This window comes from Bubalus kerabau, chromosome 4, assembly GCF_029407905.1.
Source record: "Bubalus kerabau isolate K-KA32 ecotype Philippines breed swamp buffalo chromosome 4, PCC_UOA_SB_1v2, whole genome shotgun sequence".
In the NCBI taxonomy this organism is placed as follows: Eukaryota; Metazoa; Chordata; class Mammalia; order Artiodactyla; family Bovidae; genus Bubalus; species Bubalus kerabau.
In genome coordinates this window covers 5,086,877-5,107,582 of record NC_073627.1, presented here as the reverse complement: position 1 = coordinate 5,107,582, position 20,706 = coordinate 5,086,877, and the positions used below count along the sequence as shown (strand labels likewise).

The following is a 20,706-nucleotide window of genomic DNA, read 5'->3' as shown; positions in this document are numbered from 1 at the left end:
GGGGTGGCCTCACCTTCACAAAGTTCTTGAGGACTTGCTGAGATCAACGCTCCAGCCATTTGATGGGTGTCTCATCCAGGGCAAAGGGATCCTTAATTCTGCTGTCCTCGCTTTTGCACCAAATGGGCGCATATTAGGGTATATGACTGTGACTTCTCTGGAAAGTTCAAGTTGGAACCTGCTGGTTCTTGAACACTCTGGCAAGTGCTTATTTTATATAAACAAGTCTCCAATCGTCTGTGAGCCTCCCTGCTTCCTTTCCGGGCCTCTGGAATGACCGGGTGGCTCTCACCTGGTGTTGACATGGCCCACAGCTAAGAAGGTCTGACTCAATGAGTATTTTCTAGCTTTCTGCCCAAACTTGGTCTTTCCCATAGAGACAGATCCCCACTGGATGCTTGAATGGGACCTGATGTATAATAGTCTTCTTGCATTGTTTAATCCCCCCCAAAACCCACATGTATTAAAGACTTCTTCGTGTCAGATACAAGGGAGACATAAATAGAAAAGGACCCTAGGCTTCAGCAGCTCATTGCCAAGTAAAGCAGATAGACAGGTAGCAAGTTCAACCCGAATGGTAGATTACACGCAATGAAGGCAGCGGGGCAGGGTGCTATGGTAATCCACGGGGAAAGCCGTCTGTGGCGGGGGGGGGGGGTGGTAAAAGATGAAATGAAAATCAAGTTTTGAAGGCTGAATAGGAGTTTTCCAGGGAGAGAAGTCTTGTCGTCTCAGAGAGAGAGAACCTCCAACCGCGAAGACCTCAAGGTAGCGGAGAACAAACACATTCTGTAGAGGGAGAACAAGTCCACAGGAGTTGCTTGTAGGGTGGTTGCTCTTCTCATGAACTTGCCTGGTTCTCTGTAGGACAGCAGTCCCCAGCCTCTTTGGCAGCAGGGACCGGTTTCATGGACAACAACTCTTCCACGGACCGGAGGTGGGTGGGGGATGGTTTCAGGATGATTCAAGCACTTCACATGTATCATGCCCTTTATTTCTGTTATTATGACATCAGCTCCATGTTAGATCATCAGTTAGATCTCGGAGGAGGAGAACTCCTGCTGTGGAACCTATCCTGGATTTGCTTTGTATACATTTTTGCACAGGCTGGTGTGTTTATGCCAACGCGCTGTGCATGCTAAAACATTCTTGTGTCACACTGCAACCATGCTGAGTTTCTTTTATGCTTTGCTTTCTCCCTTCCCTCACCTCCAAATATGGGGCGCACTCATCCCATATCTATCGCCCTTAACGGTAGTGCATTCAGATCTCTTTCAAAAGGTACCCCAGCTCCCCCTTGTGAACTGATGTCTGGAGGCTGGGTGACAGGAGGGGAGGAAAAGAGGCCGTGCTGCGTTTCCTCCAGCCCCAGTTCAGCCCTCCCTCCCTCCTTTGTGAGACGTGTGTGCGGCTCATCTGGTGTGTGTTTCTCCTGCTTTGTGGCTCCCTAGTGACAACCGCAGCCTCACGTCTCACCCCCAGGCCCCCTGGGCAACGTGAGTGTCGTCAGTGAGGCCAATGCGGAAGCATAAGGGTGGGGAGAGTGCCTGGCACAAGCCCTTGGGACTCCAAAGTTCCATGAAGTGTTCCTGATTCATTCACTCGCTCATACATTCCTCTGCTCACCTGTTGGGAACCAAGCAACCTGCTAGGCGCCAGGATCACCTCACTGGACAGAGCGAACGGCACCTGCCTCCGTGAACCTTACCCTCATAACACCCTGATTTGGAGCACTGGTCAAGCTCAGATTTCGGAATCTGGGCTCCCTAGAACCCAGCCACCTTCCAAGAATGGCTCTACCTGTAGCAAAACCATGTTTCCCTTTGAGAAGGTGGGGTTAAGATGCCCCACTGAGCACAGCTTCCAGCAAGGAGTCTGAACTGGCTCAAAGATGCTGCGGAGCAGGACTGCTGCGGAGAAGACGCCCCGGGCGAGGGAGGGGGTGATCCAGGCTGGATCCATGGCTTTATTTGTTTATGATGTTTTTAATTGGAGTATAGTCGCTTTACAACGTTGTATTCCTTTCTGCTGAACAACAAGGTGAACCAGCTCTAAGAACAGACATCGCCCCTCCCTCTGGAGCCTCTGCCCACTTTCTCAGCCCACCCCTCTAGGTCGTCACAGAGCCCCAAGCTCAGCCCACCCCTCTAGGTCGTCACAGAGCCCCGAGCCCACTGTTCCTTACAGCAGCTTCCCACCAGCTGTCTATTTACGTACATTAATGTCTGTATGTCCATCCTAGGCTCCCAATTCATCTCACCCTCCTCTTCCCCCACTGTGTCCACGTGTCCATTCTCTACACCCGCATCTGTATTCCAGCCCTGCAAGTAGGCTCATCTGTACCATTTTTCTAGACTCCAAATATATGTGTTAATAAATGAGATTGGTTTTCTGTCTGACTGAACTTCACTCTGTGTGACAGACTCCAGGTTCACCTGCACCACTACAAATTGCTCAGATTCATTCTTTTTTATGGCTGAGTAATATTCCATCACACACATGGACCACATCTTCTTGATCATTCATCTGTCACTGGACATTCAGGTGTGGTCTCAAGTCTTGGCTATGAATTTGAGGCTGTAGACCAAATCTTTCATTTAGGGCAGAGATCTGGAGCTCCAAGAAGCATCCGATTCCTCCATGGAGATGACGCATGTCTCATGTCTAAACTCAGACCGCTTTGCCCACTGGCCTTGAAGCTGCAGATGTCTGAGCCCAGAGAGTGGATTTCAGAAAGGGAGGCATGAAATGCACAGACTACTCTCTAGCAGGCTGGTCGCCCCAGACACGGCATGGGGGCTCTGCGGGTGGGCGTCGGCCTCCAGCTTCTGCCCCAAGCTTCTCCGGGCCACCCTCCACTCCTCTCGGGAGGGTGTTTCTGTGGCTCACTGCCACACCTCCAGAGCCTAGAACAGCGCCTGCGACATCCAGCTCTCAATAAATGTCTGGAGGATGAGTGTCTGGATATACATTTTGACCCAGACACAACCACCCAGCTTCCAACCACCTTGTGAAAGGGAAGGCGAGGTGCTTGTTCTCCTCTGGCCTAATAACAGTCTGCAGGACTGTTGTCTTTTATGCGCCGGCTGAGCTCATTGTGAAGGCCCCGTAAATATTAATTGATAGACGGGAAGCTCTAGGGTTTGGCTCCAGACAGATCCAAATCCTATTTTTTGAGGAAGTTTATAAGGGCAGGAGAATGTGGGGCGTTACTTGGAGAGTCTGGAGGCTCTCAGGAACCCCCTTCCACCTTCTCCCAAACCCAAAGCCTGGGAGAAGTGGGTGGGAACAGAAAGGAAGCGCCTAATTACACTCACCGGTTATATAATTACAATGTCACGTTCCCACTGGTGGCGGGTTTTAAAGAAGCTTTGAGTAATTTCGTTTTTGAAAGGTCTTGTTTTCCTAGGCTTTGTTTTCCTCATCCTTTCTTCTTTTTTTTTTTTTTTAACTTTTTATTTTTTGCTGCTGCTGCTGCTGCTAAGTCGCTCCAGTTGTGTCCGACTCTGTGCCACCCCATAGATGGCAGCCCACCAGGCTCCCCCATCCCTGGGATTCTCCAGGCAAGAACACTGGAGTGGGTTGCCATTTCCTTCCCCAATGCATGAAAGTGAAAAGTGAAAGTGAAGTCGCTCAGTCATGCCCGACTCTTAGCGACCCCATGGACTGCAGCCTACCAGGCTCCTCCATCCATGGGATTTTCTAGGCAAGAGTACTGGAGTGGGGTGCCACTGCCTGGTGGAATATAGCCAATTAACAACCAGTGTTGTGATGGTTTAGGTGGACAGTGAATACATGTATGTGTATCCATTCTCCCCCAAACTCTCCTCCCATCCAGGCTGCCACATAACACGGAGTAGGGCACCCTGTGCTGGACAGTAGGTCCTTGCTGGTTATCCATGATGAATACAGCAGTGTGTACATGTCCATCCCAAACTCCCTAACTGTCCATTTCCCCCATCCTTCCCCTGATGGCAACCACAAGTTCATTCTCCAAGTCTGCCCTCGCCCACCCTTCATTGTCCTTGATCTTTGCCTGGTGCCTTCCAGGAAAAACCAGCTGACATGAGGTTACCCAGCTGAGCCCCTCAAGAGACCCGGTGTCTACACACAAGCAGAGAGATGCTTGGAGCAGCTGTCTGTCCTGCCCACGTTTTAGCAACAGGACTCAAGGGCTCAGACCACAGCAGCTCCTCTGTCTCTTCATATACCCTTCCTGGGAGGACTTCACAATCCACTGAAATAGTGGTTCTCACAGTCCTGTGCCCAGGCCAGCAGCCTCAGCAACACCTGGGAACCTTCTAGAAATTCACAGGTCCCAGCCCAGAACTCCCAGAAACTCCAGGGAGGAGCCCAGCGACCTGTGTTTTAATGAGCCCTCCAGGGCATTCTGATGCATGTCCACGTTTGGACATCCCTAGATTCTGGAATCTAACCCAGTGGTTCCCAGACAAGAGTCTGTGGACAACATTTAGTGAAGCAGCTCCTCTGTCCATGGGATTCTCCAGGCAAGAATACTGGAGTGGGTTGCCATTCCCTTCTCCAGGGGATCTTCCCGACCCAGGGCTCCAAGCTGGATCTCCCGCATTGCAGGCAGATTCTTTGCCATTTGAGCCATGCACTCCCTTTGGCAAGGCGGGGGGCGGCGGCGGGGGGGCGGTTATCACATTCCACGCTGCAGCAGAGACTTACTGCATCTGGGGAAAGATCCATTCTGCTGAGCTCTCAGCAGCGGGGCCCCTTGGAAGGCAGTCCATCCACGTTAATAAATGTCTCACCTCCCAGACAACTTCAATAAGGTGAACTGTCAAGGGGAGGTCATGCTTGTCCATTTCGTTTTGCTGAGACATGGAGGTCCCGTCTGACAAGGCTCTGGAATGTAGCTGTTGTCCTGAAGGGAAGACAGGCTGGCAGGGTCTTCCTGGAGACCTGTCCTCCCCCTGCCCCTCCTCCCAGACAGGCTTTCCTTCTGTCTCCCCTCTTGGAGGCTAGAGACGCTGGAGTCACATAGCCCAGTGTGTGTGTGTGTGTGTGTGTGTGTTATTATGTATAATATATTTGTGTAGAGCTTTTCCATTTAGAAAAAAATGGATGAGACTATTTGCAAAGCAGAAATAGAGGCAAAGATGGAGAGAACAAATGTATGGACACCAAGGCAGGACAGCGAGGTAGAATGAACTGGGAGATTGGAGTTGGCGCAGAAACGCTATGAACACTCTGCATAAACTAAGTAGCTAAGGAGAACCTCCTGTTCAGCACAAGGAACTCTGCTCAGCACTCTTTGGTGACCTGAGTGGGAATGGAGCCTAAAAAAGAGGGCTTATATATATATATATGTGTGGCTGATTCACTTTGCTTTACAGTAGAAAGTGACACAGATCTATAAAGCAAATATATTACAATAAAAATTAAAAAAAAAAAAAACTTCCCAAGCAGTCATCTCTTTCGTTTTCCTGATAGGTTAACTGTGTCGGGCTTACTTCGCCCATTTTACAGGTGGGTATGATGGAGTCTCAGCATTACCTGGTTCCCCCCTCACTCCTTAGGATTACCATGGCCAGTCTTCCGACAGCCTATGTTCTCCTATTGGACATAGCGTGTCTCTGCATCATCTTCAAAGAAAATCTTAGTGGCCAGGGATCCTTCGGTTCTCTTAGACCTTCAAAATTTCACTAAAGGAAGAAAACACGAAAATGTCCCAAGCTTGGGCACTCCCAATACCCTATGAGAGGGAAAAGGAAAGAAAAACAGAACTGGTCAAGCCAGAGTTTGGACAATGAGGGAGACCATATGAATTGTTCCATTCAGGCCCTTCATTTGACAGGTGAAAAAAACGAAGCGTGTAACGGAAAGTAAGTGACCAGAACACGGCAGGGGGGAGCGGGCAGCGGGGGGGGAGTTTGGGAGAATTGGGAGATTAGGATTGACATGGGCTTCCCTGATAGCTCAGCTGGCAAAGAATCCACCTGCAATGCTGGAGACCCCGGTTCAATTCCTGGGTCAGGAAGACATAGATACACTACTGTGCTGCACTAAGTCGCTCAGTCGTGTCTGACTCTGTGATCTCCTGGGCTGTAACCTGCCAGGCTCCTCTGTCTGTGGGATTCTCAAGGCAAGGAGACCAGAGTGGACTGCCATGCCCTTCTCCAGGGGATCTTTCCAGCTCAGAGATCAAACCCAGGTCTCCCACTTTGCAGTAGGATTCTTTACCATCTGAGTCACCAGGGAAGCCCAAGAATACTGGAGTGGGTTGCCATGCCCTTCTCCAGGGGATCTTTCCAGCTCAGAAATCAAACCCAGATCTCCCACTTTGCAGTAGGATTCTTTACCATCTGAGTCACCAGGGAAGCCCAAGAATGCAAGAGTGGGTAGCCTATCCCTTCTCTAGGGAATCTTCTTGACCCAGGAATTGAACTGGCATCTCTTGCATTGCAGGTGGATTCTTTACCAGCTGAGCTGCCAGGGAAGCTCCATAGGTACACTGCTGCTGCTAAGTCGCTTCAGTCGTGTCCAACTCTGTGCGACCCCATAGACTGCAGCCTACCAGGCTTCTCCGTCCATGGGATTCTCCAGGCAAGAACACTGGAGTGGGTTGCCATTTCCTTCTCCAATGAAGGTACACTACCATGTATAAAACAGATAGATCTTGGGATGCTGCCGTGTAGCACAGGGAGCTCAGCTTGGTGTTCTGTGGTGACCTGGGGGGTGGACGGGGGGCTGGGTGGGAGGGAGGTCCAAGAGAGAGGGGATATATACACACACATGTGGCGGATTCACTGCGCTGTACAGTGGAAACCAGCACACTATAAAGCAATTGTACGCCAATAAAAAAACAGTAAGTGACCAGCGTCAGGCAGGCCAGACCGCACCATGGCCCCGAATCCCGCCGTCACGTTTCTGCAGGCTGACGGCCCTGAAGGGCCTAAGTCCCGTGTGCTCTGAGCGGGTGGCGGCCCCTGTCTGCGTCCCACCTTCCTCTGCGGAGGTCTCCCCTTATCTCAGATACGCCAGAGTTTCTGGGCCTGCTTCACGGTCAGCCTCACGCTTGCTGTGGACCCTGACCACCTGGCCCATCGTCCCTTCCTGCCCTGGCTGTCCCTCTCCGCTCGCCGCCCCCCACCCCAGGTCCCCAGATGGCTCACCTGCCTCCCTAGGTCTCTCCTCTTCTCCCCAAGCCTCGCCTTCCGTCTCTCACTTTGTCAGGCCGTGAGTAATGCGCTCTCTCCTTCAAAGCAGAAGCAAGATTGATGACAGGGAAAAAGGCCAGTGAGGGTTTTGCCCTGTTCCTCCAGCTCCAGCAGCAAACGCGCGTGTTCCTTGTGGATTTATGATGCAGCCCCATCTCCCCATCCAGATAAAGCCCTGCCGAGACTCGCCCACCCATGATCCTGTCTCCTCTTGCAGATGAGCCCAGAGAAAGATGCTCCAGGGCGGGTGTGCGGGTAAGACCACCCGTGGGCGGCAGAGGAGAAATCTAGAGCATCACTCAGACAGGCTCTGCTCTTACAGTCGAGCCTGATTAAGTGAGATTAAGGAGAGGTCTGCTTTTTTTGATTACAGGTCAAATCCTGCTCTAAGAAAATGGCATATTTCTGCATCAGGCGAACATCTGTTCCCTCTCGGGTTTTCCCCAATGCGATTACTTCTACCTGAAGACCATATTGCCAGAAAAATATGGGAGGTCCAGGTAAATTTGAATTCCAGATCAACCACCAGTAAGTTTTTAGTATCTGTATGTTGGGAATACTACACAAGACACACTAATATAAAAAAAGATGTTCTTGATCGTCTTTGTTAATAAATCTGACAACCCCACCTGAAGAGCCATTTTGCTGGTATCTTGTTGGTCTTTGTCCTAACGATGAGCTTAAAAATGCTTTGGGGGTATAAACTCCCCAAGAAGGAAGCAGGCATCCTTTGTTTTCTTCCCTTTCTGTGTCTCTGCCCCCCACCCGCCCCTCCTGCCTGTCTAGGAAGCCCAGCACAGTCAACTTGATGGCCGGGATCAGACGGGGTGAAAGGAAGAAGGGTGTAGGGCAGTGGTTCTGAGCTGGGGAGGATCCTGTGCCCGGGGGACATTTGGCAGACTGTCTGGTTGTCCCAACTGTTGGGGGGACGCTGTTCATGTCTCATGGGTGAGAGCCAAGGGTGCTGCCAGACACCTTGCAAACGTACACACACACACACACACACACACACACACACACACACAGGCAAGAAGTATCCATCCACAAATGTAAACAGTGGGTCTTCCCAGATAGTGCAGCAGTAAAGAACCTGCAGGAGATGCAGAAGATGCGGGTTCGATCCCTGGATCAGGAAGATCCCCTGGAGAAGGACATGGCAACCCACTCCAGTATTCTTGCCTGGGAAATCCCATGGACAGAGGAGCCTGGCAGGCTACAGTCCACAGGGTCACAAAGAGTTGGACATGGGTGAGTCCTTGAGCACGCACACAAACGTAAAGAGCGCTGCAACTGGGAAACTCAAGAGTAAAGGAAGAGCCAAACTCGTTTTAATGTACAGGCTTGAGATTCAAATACAAACCCTTGGGCCTCCAGCAGGACCGTCAAGGACTGGCCAACAGCCTGGTCTGATCCCCCAGCTCCTCCAGTCAGCAGCCCAGGACCCTGCCTCCGCGCTGCCTCCCAGGCTGCCCCAGCTTCATTCTGACCATCTCTCATGCACAGGCCGGTGTTGGGGGTGGGCCGTCTACATCATGCAGGGCTCTCAGTGCCAGGTCCCTGCCCTTCAGGCCAGCAGCCCTGCTCCACGGGACCCGTCCACTCCTCTCCAGGAGGCAGGTGTTCTTTCTGCCCAGGTGGAGGCCGAAGGAGAGAGGTCTCCTTGCCGCCACCTGATAGGAAAGGTGAAAGCCTGAAGGGGCAGGGATGGCAGAGCTGCCCTCCTCTGGAGCCCACTTCTCTCCTCCCCCGGCAGACGCCCCAGGCAGTAGACCGTCTTTATAAATCCTAGGTTCTTAGGACAGGAGAACATGGGTGGAAAGTCACCCAAGCAAAGGAATAACCTTGTCTTCAGCAAACTAAGTCAGTTCTCAGTAGCTCCTAGTGCAGAGGGGTTTTCAAGGTCTGCTTTGTGCTTGCCTGTCCATCTTTACTTTTACGGACAGCTCAGCAGAGATGCCAAAGAGCTGAGCCCTCACACTCGGCGGCCTGCCTGCCTGCCGAGGATGGGGGCACTGCAGATGCCCCCATCAGCTTCTTTCAGCAACCCCCCCACTCCATGGATGTGGCTAAGCTGAATCCAGTGCTCTGTTTAAAGTGGGGAAACCAGCCTCCCCGCCAACAAACAGACAAATAAAAAATAAAAACAAAGATAAAAATAACCAACCATAAAAAGCAGGGGCCTTGGCTGCAGCAAGATCATAGGACAAATCACTTGGAATTTGCTTTTTGAGCAAAAAGAGTTCAGAAGTATTTTATGAATGAGATACTCTTTCCCACAGCCTCCTACTTCTCCGCCTATCACTGGAGAAGCGAAAGACTTCATGTTCTGTGACATGTGGCTTTCCCCGCCACCGAAGAGCCTGTGGGCTTCAGCCTAGAAACTCTCCTAGCAGCCCCTCCTCTCTCTCCTGACCCTTCTTCTGTCTGTCTCTCACTCTGGTTCCCCCCTCCCCACTCCACCCTGGGCCTAAAGATTTATAGAGCCGAGTGGCTTGAGAACAAATGGGCAGACTTTAGGCTGCTGTGTCCTGCATACTAATGACAAGATACTGCTTCTGTACCTAGGGGCAAAGCCAGGTCAGGCCAGTTTAACCATAAACTTTATTTATGGGCTTATAACTTTGCAGCTGCAGTAGCTTGGTCCAATCTCGGGGCTGCGATCTGTCTTTTTCTATAGATTCATACATATTTCTTTAAACCCATTTAGGGGGGTAGGGAGAGAATGCTGGTAGCTCTTTCTTTATGATCTCCTGAGCAGCTTTCCAAGGAGAAATGGATGCCGAAGGGACGAGTCAGAGAAGGAAATAGTAGCAGTAGTGGTAGAAGTCATAACGCCCCCAGCAGCAACAGAAATAATAATAACGCTTCCTCTCTCAGATTTCCTAGAGCAGGAATCTGTATCTGCGATGTCTGAGTGTTTCACAAGTTGATGTCTAGAGATTACAGTCTTGAGTTGGAGAGTGAAACGCCTGCTCTGAAATGGCTCAAGGTCCTTCCTCCCTGCGCGGAATCGTCTAAACTTGACCATCTTTAACACACCTGTAGGCTGGTCCTCTCTGGTCCCAATGGAGTGATGCTTTGAGCTCCACGGCTGCTCAGCTTCACTCCTCGCCACACCCCTCCTGCACCCCAATTCTCTGTTGCAACCAAGCTGGTCCAAGTTGTTTGTGCAGCATGAAAAAGTGGCCGGGGATCCGAGGTTCAGATGGTGTAGAGATGGTGGAGAACAAGAGACAAGAGTCCTCTGCCCACAGGGAGCATAGCACAGGTAGGATGCATTTCAGAGCCTCTGCTGGTCTGGTTCTGCGCCCTGGGCTCTAATTTGTCAAGCATCTTATTTGAATTACAAGATGAGCACATGGATGGTTGATTGGACATCAGCCTTAGTATCCCGGGGGTTGGATTGTAATCCCTGCTCATCCACAGGACAGTTAATCCACTGAGCCATTATGCACTGCAGCCTGCGCTTCAGAAAGGATCAGCGACATTGGCGGGTAAGTGCTTAGTTGCTGCTGAAGGAAAGTAGTGCAGGAATTGCCATTTATTCTTTCAGGGAGCCCACCCCCAATTTCCATCTCCCTCTCTCTTGCTTAATTGCTGAAAATAGGTCTCTCTTTCAGAGAAGGCAATGGCACCCCACTCCAGTACTCTTGCCTGGAAAATCCCATGGACAGAGGAGCCTGGTAGGCTGCAGTCCATGGGGTCGCTAAGAGTCGAACACGACTGAGTGACTTCACTTTCACTTTTCACTTTCATGCATTGGAGAAGGAAATGGCAACCCACTCCAGTGTTCTTGCCTGGTGAATCCCAGGGACGGGGGAGCTTGGTGGGCTGCCATCTATGGGGTCTCACAGAGTCAGACAGGACTGAAGCGACTTAGCAGCAGCAGCAGGTCTCTCTTTGACTGGAAGACACTGGAAGCTCACGGGGTGTGGTAAGACAATGTGGAGCTGGGAATGGGTGGCAGGTTTGAGAGAGGTCATGAGGGAATGGGTTGGGGTCACAGACCTTTAGAATTCAAGCAGATCCACTGGCCTTGAGCTGAGAGGCCCGTGGCTGTGCTGGGAAGGCTTCTGTGGTGCCTACCTGCTGTCCATGCTGGAGAAAACACACCAGCTGGGCTGGCGCGGCTGGACTCTGCGGCTGCTCCAAACTGGAAGGCAGGCTGAATCAGCGCTGGTCCTTGGAAACGGCGACATCTCATTTCACCGGACACGTTCATGTTCAGTCGCATCCAAATCTTTGTGACCCCATGGACTGCAGCATGCCGGGCTTCCCCGTCCTTCACTGTCTCCCGGAATTTGCTCAAACTTATATCCAGAGGATGAGACGGCTGGATGGCATCACCGACTTGATGGACATGAGTTTGGGTAAACTCCGGGAGTTGGTGATGGACAGGGAGGCCTGGCGTGCTGCAATTCATGGGGTCGCAAAGAGTCGGACACGACTGAGCGACTGAACTGAACTGATGTCCATTAAGTTGGTGATGTCATCAAAATGGTCTAGGTCATCAAAAATGGAAAAAGTCAGCTGAGGAATTATCGTGGCCAATAGGGGTCTAAGGAAACGTGATGACGAAAGGGTGAGCTCCTGGGCGGGACACTGAGACGGAGAAGGAGTTAGGGCAAAACTGAGGAAAGACGAAGTCTAGCCTTTAATTAATAATTAGTCAGTAATTTAATTAATAAGAATTTATCAATATTTGTTCATTAGTTGTGACAAGTGTATACCACGCTAACAAAAGCTGTTAATGAAAGGAGAAACCATGTGGCCGAGTCCCTTTTTGGTGTTCACCTGAGACTATCAACATTGCTAACTGGCTACTCCCCAGTACACACTAAAAGCTTAAAAGAAAAAAATTAGGGGAAACCGGGCGTAGGATATTTGGGGAATTTCTGAGCTGGACTGTCAATAACTTTGAAAATTTAAAATTGTTTTAAAATAAATTTTTTTTTTAATTAAGAAATCAGGCTGGGTTTGGTCCATGGGTGGTAGTTTGCTGACTTCTACTCTAGACAAATGTCTTCAAACCTGACAACTCATTAGAATCACTTGAGGAAGTGTTAAAGAACTTTACTCTTGAAAACAGGTGATTTACATGTCAAGACTCCAAAAAGTCACCACTCCATCCATATCCCAAACATTCTGTCACCCACTGTCCCCAGAGTCATCACCTTTATTATTTTCTTGTACAGGACTTCCCTGGAGGTCCAGGGGCTAAGATTCCCTGCTGGCAATGCAGGGGCCATGAGTTCGATTCCTGGGCTGGGAACTAAGATCCCACATGCTGTGCAACACGACCAAACATTTAAAAAATTACTATTTTCTTATACACTTTCCCAGTGGTTCTTTACGCAACTACAAGCAGTTTAAACGTACATTTTTTACTTTCTTCCCCTCTTCTTACACAAACAATACTATCCGATCAACACTGTTCTGATGCTGATTTTTTTCTTTTCTAGATATCCTAACGGTCTTTCCATGTCAGTGCAGAGAGATGTTTCTCACTCTTTTTGAACAGATATATAACATTCTAGGTTGAGGGTGGACCAGAGTTTACTCAATGACTCTGATAGATAACTTTTACGTTGTCTCCAGTCTTTGTTATCACAAAGTCTGCTGCAGAGAATGATTCTATGTATACATGGATTATAAGTTTGTGGCAGCCTCTTTGATCCTGCATCCCCACTTTAAGCCAATTAAATCAGGAATTCTGAGAGTGAGTTCCAGGCATTCTCATTTTTATTTGTGTTTTTAATTTAAAAATTTTACTGGAGTACAAAGGATTTACACCAGTGTGTTGGTTTCTGTTGTATGGTAAAATGAATCTGTTACACACACATCCACTCTTTTTTAGTTCCTATTCCCATATAGGTCATTACTCAGTACTGGGTAGAATTCCCTGTGCGATACAATAGCTCCCTATTAGTTATTCATTTTATATATAGCAGTGTGCATATGTCAGTCTCTTATCTCCAATTTACCTCTCCCCCTTTCCCCCCCATGACAGTAAGTTTACTTTCTACATTTGTGACTCTATTCCTGTTTTGTGAATAGCTTCATTTGTACCATTGTTTAAGATTCCACATATAAGTGCTATCACACAATATTTGTCTTTCTCTGTCTGGCTTCTTTCACTCAGTATGACAATCTCTAGGCTCATCTATGTTGTTGCAAATGGCACTCATTCGTTCCTCTCTATGGCTAAATAATATTCCATTGTGGGGCTTCCCTGGTGGCTCAGTGGTAAAGAATCCTCCTGCCAATGTAGGAGATGTGGGTTCGATCTCTGGGTCTGGAAAGTCCCCTGGAGAAGGAAATGGCAACCCACTCCAGTATTCCTGCCTGGGAAATCCCATGGACAGAGGAGCCTGGCAGGCTACAGTCCTGGTGTTGTAAGAGTCAGACATGACTTAGTACCTAAAAAACAACAACAACAAATAACCCATTGTACACAGGCACCGCGTCTTCTTTATCCATTCCTCTGTCAACGGACACTTAGGTTGCTTCCATGTCCCGGTTATTGTAAACAGCGCTGCGATGAACAGAGGAGTGCTCCTATCAGACTTGCTCATTTTTAAAAAGCCCTCCAGGCAATCCCACCGTCAGCCAAGAGCGAGCAGCGCTGCCGCAGATCAAACACGCCCTGGAAAGAAAGAGGATGGTGGGGCTGCTTCTGGTGGATTTTCCAAGCAGGACGATGGTTCTCAAGCCTGGCTACGCCTCAGAATCACTGAAGAGCTGTTAATGAGGAGTGAGCCACTGTGTGTGGGCACCCTATAGTTCTACAGTTGTTCATCTAAACTTTTATATTGCTTCCTTTGGGAAGAACTACAGTGAGTTAGGTCAGCCCTCCCGCAGGCTTTGTGGTATGTCACGAGAACCTGAGCCGTCACCATCATCCCACTGAGTTACTGTGAAATGGTCTTTTCTGAGTGTGCATTCTGGATGCAGTATTGACGGTAGAATATGGATCACCTCTACTTCTGTATTGATTTATTTATTACTAGGCCTCAACTACAGCCTTCTTTTTTCCCTTCCACTTCTCTTTGCCTGTAAGATGTACTGTATATAGTCACGCACTTTGTAATATATTAGAAATCTGCAAATCCTTTTTTTGCTTTTTACATACTGTTGGATACTTATAATCAAAACTTTTACTAGAATATTGAATAAATTTAGTCTTATTAGAAAGTTTAAAGAGTACCCCACATTCAAGGTTCACTCCTAGAAAAACTGACTTGTAACCAATGCGGGTAGTGCCTCAGCATTATTTTTTAAAGCTTCTTCTGTGATTTTAATTTACAGTCATGGTTGAAAACCATCCTTGAAGGGGCGAAAATGCAGCCTTTTCAAAGGGTTGTTGGTGGAGTCAGAGCTCTCTTGTCCTCTAGTCCACGCTCTGTCTCTCTACCTGCTTCCCCAGTCTTGGAGATCAGTCTGAAGTGGATGTCGATCCGGGGACACCTGGCATGTCATGCCGAGTGCCCTCAGCGCCAGGGCGGGGCAGCGGGCTGGCTCAGCCCACCGGCAGCCTGAACATGAAGGCGGTGCCCGCTCTCGGTGCCATGCATCGCTGCCCATCCATGAGCTCCCAGATTAATATTTTCCAGCCCTTGATGAGCTTTTGCTTCCTTCCGGCGGCCTCTATTTCCCATCAGCAGTGGGAGTGACCGTGGGGAGTGATGAGGATGCTGGTGGGCGAACAGAAACTGCTCTTTCCTCTTTTTTTTTTTTTTTAACTTGATTTCAATGAATTAGCTTGGAATCTAAGACAGGACACCCTTTGGGCATTGCTTCCTCATTGTGTCATGGGGAAAGGTAAGGGGAAAAATGCATTTTTAAAAGAGAAGCAAGAACTGGCCCTTAATAATGGGCACATTGAGTGCTGACTCACAGAACCTCCACATAGAATGGGTGAGATTTTTATCATCCTCATTACAGTGGGAAACTGGAGCACGGAGAGGTTAAGACGTTTATTCAAAGGAACACAGCCGGGCAGTTTCAAAGCAAGTGGATCTCAAATACAGATCCATCCAGCTCCCAATCCCAAGCCCTAGGTGCTATAACGTCTTCTTCTAATAGGAGTTGCTGCCGCCAATGCCCCTGTCCCCACGGTGGGCCATTGCTGACCCACGCCTCCGCAGGAGACCGTCAAACACTCACAGGCAGGTCTGACTCTGTCTCTTTTTTTGGTGGGGGGGATCACTGCTCCTTTCCCTTGGTCCTGGTGTACACAAGGTCTTGTTTGTGCCCTCCGAGGGTCTCTGGAGGGTACGGGGTTTGATTTTAATGTGATTGCACCCCTCCTACCATCTCACTGCGGCTTTTCCTTTGTCCTTGACGTGGGGTATCTTTTCTTGGTGCGTTCCAACAGCCTCCCGTTGGTAGTTGTTCAGCAGCTAGTTGCGATTTTGGTGTTCTCGCAGGAGATTGAGCGCACATCCTTGAACCCCACCATCCTGATTCTCCTGATTCCTGGAGGTGGATGTACAGTCTTGAGGGCTGCCATCTTTGATGGAATCAGAGACCTTGGTGGTTTCCACCTTGGAAAGAAAGAAAAGGAGTCTTTATACATAATCTGCCCTTATTCTAAGGTTCATACACTCTGTACGGAGCAGCAAGGACTGCTTTTCATCTTCAGTAAAGCCACAGCACTTTCTCACAGGGTTGTACCCAAAAGGTCTTTGTAACGTTCCTCCTGAGACGCCATAAATGCCACCTGCCAGCCCATTACCTTAACCACGATAGTCACCGTCATTACCTCGTCCAGTCCTCATTCCACCCCACTCCATGAGCAAACTGAGTCCCTGAGGATTTCAGTACAGTGGTGTCTGACGTCACATCGCCAGGGGGAAGGGAGCTGGACTTAAGTCCGCATCCCGCCTGCGCCCGGCCGTTCCAGCGTGCTTTCTATGGAAGCGCTTTTTCCCACCCCTGGTGCATCTTTCTATCTTCCTCCCTCTCCTCCCAAGCACATTCAGAACTTCTAATTCTCTTTCTCTTTCTTCTTCTACCCAAGCCAGAGAGAATTAGGCCATAGCGGATGGATTAATACGCAGAGTTAACCCATATCTTGCCCACCCGGGGCCAGAAGAATCCCAGATGTTAAGAGTGGGTCCAAGAAGCTGGAGTGAGAACCCAGGGGTTAATATTGCTCTAGTGGGAAAGTTATCTGCTTTGTTGTAAAACACAGCTTCCCAGCCCTACAGAAGGGGCCATTAGCATGCAAATGTACTTTGCCTCATGCTTTTTAATGTTTTACTTCTCTTAATTGCTGAAACCGGTTGTAATTTCTGAGCACTGTTGGCTTCAGGGGAGCAGTTTCCTCTAAAGGGATCTATCAACGCACCTGGAAAGATCTGGAATTCTAATTTTATTAACCAGTTGGGTGAGGCATTTTCTCTTCTTTCAAAGGGGGAAAAAGTCCAAGTTTAAGTTGGAAACTTTATTTTCTCCTGGTGCCTAACTTCCTCCAAATTCTTTTTTTTTAAAAAAACATTTATTTATTTGACTTATTTGGCTGTGCTGGGACTTCATTGCAGCACGCGGGACCTTTAGTTGTGGCATGAGGAATCTAGTTCCCTGGCCAGGGATAGAACCCGGGCCCCCTACACTGGGAAGTCTGTCCTCCGAAATCTTTGGTGTGGACTTTGACAGTCATTGAGAGATCAAAAATCACATGTGATATTTGATGGAGGTAAGAGGGGCTTCCTTGGTGGATCAGAAGGCAAAGAATCTGCGTGCCACTCAGGGGACTCAGGTTCAATCCCTGGGTTGGGAAATCCCCTGGAGGAGGAAATGGCCACTCACTCCAGTATTCTTGCCTGGAGAATCCCATGGACAAAGGAGCCTGGTGGGCTACAGTCCATGGACTTGCAAAGAATCAGACACAACTGAACGACTAACACTTTCACTTTCAAGAGGCAGCGTATTAAAGATTTTATGTGTCAGACCCTTGGTTATGAATTTGCAGTGAAGAGGTTTCCTGAATGCTACCTGAATTAGAAAATAACCCTTTCTCTCACCCCAGAGGTCCTGCAGATAACTGCATTATTTCTAGGATGCTCTGTGACTCTCTAACTACTTTCAAATTTCTACAAATTCAAATTTGAATTTCTACTTCAAACTATGAAGTAGAAATGACTGGAGAAACTCGGTCACCATAACACAAATCTTAGCACCAATCAAGACACTCTTAGCCAGTTTAAGAAACAGCTGCCTTCCCTCCCTTCATCCCCATCCCTCCCAAATGCATTCTTTTCCATGAGTCAATACAGACAGATTCCCATGGAGAGACACGCTACGTAACCCTTGGAACTCTTGACCACAATTAGTCTGACTTGGCACTTATTTCTGGTCGAAAACCAGTCTTGGGGAGCCTGAAATCTCATCAGAAGCACTCAGCAATTCTGTGAGGATCGAGGACCACTGTATGCAGAGGTCTGTACCCAAGAGAAAGAGGGAGTGGCCAGCGGTGACATCACCGCTAATGGCAGGAGGCCACCCTGACCCCTCTGGGTCCAAAAAGTCAGAATCAATATGGATTTGGCCACGGCTAAGTTCGCACTTGATCTTGTCATTTGCTGCATGGAAAGGATCATTCGTATCTATGTTGTGGCCGTTCTTTATCCACCTTGACTTTCAATACAACCCTGAGTTTCTGGGAATCACAGGTACGCTGAGGAACGATGGGAACACACGACTGGAATGAAAGAGCAATACCTACATGTGCAAAGGTTGCAAAAGTTCATTTCCTTGTCTCCCCTGTAGACCCTCCTGCATCCCCGGGGAGTCCATCCTGTACAGCATCTTCCCACAATGACGTCATCATCAGAGTGTGTTCATAAATGCACATGGAGCGATGCAAAGCAGAAAATAGCTCACATCTTATCTGTTGATTGATTTATGCACAGGTTTTCAGGGTTTGGGAGACTGTAATGTCTGAAAGGAATGAAGTCTAAGGAAGAGAACATTGTGACCAAGCTGAGGTCTGGATGGAGGTTTGAAGGAAACTGCAGAGAAGACAGGGCTTCCCTGGTGGCTCCGTGGTAGAGAATCCACCTGTCAATGCAGGAGATGCAGGTTCGATCCCTGGGTCGGGAAGATCCCCTGGAGGAGGTCATGGCCACCCACTCCAGTATTCTTGCCTGGGAAATCCCATGGACAGAGGAGCCTGGTGGGCTGCAGTCCGTGGGGTCACAAAAGAGTCGGACACGACTGAATGCGCATACATGTATATGCAGAAAGCAGGAGAAGGGACACTCACTGTTTCAAAGCCTGCAGTCTTTCATTTGGCCTTTTCAAAGTTCTCTTTAGGGGTCCGTTGTTGGGAGCGGGGCTGCGGGGGGAGAAGAGAAAGGCTTTCCCCTTTTTGAGCCCCTCATTTGTACCTGGCACTTGAAGCTCACTGAGGACTCTTTAGGGTTTGAGGAGGTGGGTTTTATCTCCATTTGGCACGAACAAGAAGCGAGGCTCAGAGTCACACGGGGACTCCAGAGAGAGCGCCGCTGAACCGGGGTTCACCTTCGTTCCTCCCCGACCCCCAAACTCTCCCCTGCTCCACACCGCCTCCCAGACACGCACTAGAATCTTCCACCTTCCCTGGCAAGGCCCCAGAGTCGAACTGGTGGTGGGGACCCCGCCCCCAGAAAGTGGCCGTAGTCTGTCGCCAGCCACCCACTGGCCCTTCCCCTCCCCCACAATTTCGGCTTGTTTTCCTGGGAGCAAGCATGCCTTTTCCCATTGATGGAGCTCCTGGGCCAGCAACCCACCGTCACAGGCTCCACCCCTCCCAGTTCGTCCTGGACCCTGCTCTCAGGCTGGCCGCCCCCTCCCCTCCCCACCTGCCCTGACCTTCCACCGCAGGAGGAACTTTCTGAATAACAATGTGTAGTCCCTGCTGCCTGCCGAGCTGCCCTTTTGCCGTTAGCACCTAATGAAAATGTAACCGTATTTAACCCCCCACCGTCCTAGATTAGCAGGAGAGGGCCCCGAGAGGCTTGAATTCCTTTGTATGATAAGCATCCCGGTCTCGTCCCAGCCCCTTCTCCCTGGAGAGGATGCAGGGCTGCGCAGGGCTAACCCGGGATCTCTCAGCTGTCCCGGGCACAATGGGGAAAGTATCTTTTGTGGCATTAACGGCTTTGGGGAGGGGAGAGGGGAGGGTCCGGGCTGCCGGGGAGGGGGTGCCGTTGAAGAGAAGGAGAACAATGTGTGAGAAGCGGAGGCTGTGGGTTTCCCACACGGACCACTACGTCCCCCCCACCCCCCTCTGGGAGAGACAGCGCTTCAGCGACCAGCCCACAGCTGATCCTGCCTTGATTGGCTTTTTTTTTTTTTTTTTCATTGTGCTCTCAAGGGACGAAAATCCTTTTGTGGCGTGAAAGGAGAGGCGTTCCTGCCGTTCCCCTCCCTCGAACTGATTGGCTGTGTCACGAGATGGCCAAATCCATCCGGATTAATGCGCGGCCGGCGCGGCCGGCCCGGCCCGGAGCGAGGCCGTCTGAGTCCGCCCCTTCGGGCCAGCGAGCGTGTCTGGCGCCCTGGGAGCAGGGAAGGGAGGGGACCCCGAGGGGCAGGCCACCACCTTCCTCGTATTTATTATTCCCCCGCCCACCCGCCTCCCGGCCCTGCAGGGATGTTTATTCATGGACCACATCTGCTGGCTGGCGGACACGTCTCTCTCTTTCTCTCGTTAGAATGCCTCAAGTCCCCAAGGAGCCAAGAAAGCGGGGCACATTCCTCAGGACCTGCCTCTTCTCTCAGCTCAGAGACCTGTGGCTCCTCCAGGGCACCTGTAACCCTAGCTCTCAGCCGCCCCCTCCTCACCCCGCCCCCGTCCGCCCGCACTTGCGCGGCCTCCCGCCCTTTACCTATTCCAGACTTCCCACCTGGGCATGCTGGGCTCTCTCTGCTTTCTCTGGTACCCAGCACCTAAAAGAGCATCCCTTCTCTCTGCTGTTTGCCCTTCTGTGGCTTCTTCCGGAACCTCTCTTCCTCTTGTCGATTCTTACGTAATTACATCCCAGGTCTTGAGTCAGCTCAGATTGTGTCTTTCCCGTTCTCCCAATTGAAAGGACTCTCTTTTCCCCCACCTCTGACCTCTCATATGCTTTTCTACATCTTTCATTGAAGAGCCAACACATTGGAAAAGACCCTGATGCTGGGAAAGATTGAAGGCAGGAGAAGGGGGTGATAGAGGATGAGATGGTTGGATGGCATCATAGACATCAGTGGCATCTTGAGTTTGAGTAAACTCCAGGAGACAGTGAAGCACAGGAAGGCCTGACGTGGTGCAGTCCACTGGGTCTCATAGAGTCAGGCATGACTTGGCAACTGAACAGCAAAAACAGAGATGAAATCCACAGTATGTGTGATTTTGTGGCTCCTTTTACTTGACCTTTGGTCTGATGGTTGCATCAAGTTGGAGAGGGTTTATTCCTGTGGTGGTGAAATAGTTCATTGTGTGAAAACCCCACAATTTATTTTTCCACTCTGCTGTGGATGTTCGTTTGGA

General features: G+C 49.9%; 1 long non-coding RNA gene across 2 annotated transcripts; it reads right to left on the bottom strand.

The window, feature by feature from the left end:
- Positions 1-15,639: 15,639 nt before the first annotated feature.
- LOC129651099 (uncharacterized) lies at positions 15,640-17,817 on the bottom strand. 2 transcript variants are annotated; one of them, XR_008714004.1, is made up of 2 exons: positions 17,639-17,817; positions 15,640-15,733 (listed from the first exon to the last, which is right to left on the bottom strand). It is a non-coding gene; the product is annotated as an uncharacterized LOC129651099 (long non-coding RNA). The 2 variants fall into 2 exon arrangements; XR_008714005.1 differs by lacking the exon at positions 17,639-17,817 and adding an exon at positions 17,495-17,629.
- Between the last annotated feature and the right edge of the window lie 2,889 nt (positions 17,818-20,706).